Source organism: Otolemur garnettii, unplaced genomic scaffold (assembly GCF_000181295.1).
Source record: "Otolemur garnettii isolate 467f Iridium unplaced genomic scaffold, OtoGar3 scaffold00044, whole genome shotgun sequence".
Classification (NCBI taxonomy): domain Eukaryota; kingdom Metazoa; phylum Chordata; class Mammalia; order Primates; family Galagidae; genus Otolemur; species Otolemur garnettii.
The window spans coordinates 8,770,847-8,772,380 of record NW_003852439.1 but is presented as its reverse complement, the minus strand read 5'-3'; the positions used below and the strand labels follow the sequence as shown (position 1 = coordinate 8,772,380).

At 57.6% G+C, this 1,534-nt stretch overlaps 1 protein-coding gene across 3 annotated transcripts in view; it reads right to left on the bottom strand.

Annotated features, from left to right (window-relative positions):
* The window catches only part of TBC1D24 (TBC1 domain family member 24), a 27,299-nt gene extending 26,075 nt beyond the window's left edge, over window positions 1–1,224 (bottom strand). For all 3 annotated transcript variants that reach the window (XM_023513845.1, XM_023513846.1, XM_023513847.1), the window contains exon 1: window positions 1,208–1,224. The gene's annotated coding sequence lies outside the window, so the exon portion shown is untranslated. The remainder of the gene's footprint in view (window positions 1–1,207) is intronic.
* Between the last annotated feature and the right edge of the window lie 310 nt (window positions 1,225–1,534).

Sequence of the window (1,534 nt, the reverse complement as noted above, 5' to 3'; positions counted from 1 at the left end):
CCTTGGCCTCCCAAAGTGCTAAGATTACAGGCATGAGCCACTGTGCCCAGCCTTGGCTTGCTTTTTTCTTATCTGGGCTAGTTTCTCTTTGTCCAGTTTCCTTATGATGAAAAGAACCTGTCCGCTTGTCTTCAAGCTAGCTGAGCAAACATTTATAGGTACCTGCTGTATAGAAAGTGAACATGGAGCCCTTGCCCTCAAGTGGAGAAAATGGCAACACATACCAAATAATAAAATAGTTCTTCCTGCAAACTGCCAGGAAGTCACCTGTTGACTCTAGAACAGCGTTTCTCAACTGTATTAAAGGGTCTCAGCATTAGGAAGGTTGAGAACCATTGCTCTAGAGCAAACATACAGCAAAATAAGGAAAATCACTTTCTAATGTTTGTTAGCCTTGGAAAGGTAGACAGGTTCTCCTTTACTAGAAAACCAGCATCATAACCACAGCCACAAACCTAACAGTCAACTTACACCTGCACACAATAGAGGTGGTTCTCAACAACCTTTAATGTCAATTCAGGAGGCCCACAGCACATCTGTTTCGCTACTGAGCCTGTACATAATGGGCACAGTCACCAAAGAAAGACCATGGCCAGGCCACCAGCACCCCTGCCCAGAGGGGTGCATGCTCAGGTGCAGCCAGCCCAGGTGGTGCCAGCTCTACCTTCCAGCTGTGTTCATTCCAGGCTCAGGGTGGCAGCGCCAAGCAGCCCCTGGTGAACACTTCCCCAGCAGGGCCTGGAAGAGAGCTACCTGCCGCTTGGCACAGTGACCAAGAGGGCACCCACTGGATAGAGCTCAGAAGCTGGGCAGACCTCTAGGTACAGTGGTCAGGTTGTCACCCTAGGGCAAGAGGAGAGCTGGGAGGGGCTCCAGGTCTCCCAAGGGCAGAACGTTATCAAGAGAATCTTGCAATTTTGACTGAGTCCAGAAGAGGAATTCCTACTGGGTAGAGACGGAAAGCGCCCCAAGGAAAGGGTGACATAGAGACAGGTCTTTCCGATGACATTTTGCCCTCCCCTGAGTCGTGCCCCAGCGGCTGCCACGCTGGGCAGTGCCAGGCTCTGGAGCCCCCTGAGCCTTGCGTGGGCCCCCAGCACACCAGTCCTCATATGAGACTCCGCAGCCCAGCCCTTACGCCCCCTCCCCCAGCACGGCAACGCCGCAATCAGCCGTCACACCCCCCACTCGACCCTTGCTCACCCACCTCGCGGTGCCGCCGGCTCCTCAGCTCGCCGCACGACGGCGGCGGCTTCACTGCGCACGCGCGCACGCGGCCCCGCCCCCGCCGAGCACGCGCCGCCCGCTGCCCACCCCGGAGCGCTCGCGGGTCCCGGCCCAGCCTGGCTCTGGGCATGCGCACTGACGCCGGTGGCGGCTGCATACGCCAGTAGAGGGCTGGGGGCTTGTGAGAGGTACCGGGAGTCGAGCCAAGCACGGTGGGGGCTGCGGGCAGCAAGAGCCCGGACAGCTGCCCGCCGGGTCACGCGTGAACCTAGGCTCGCATGGGCACAACGTCCAGTTCTGAGCCGGC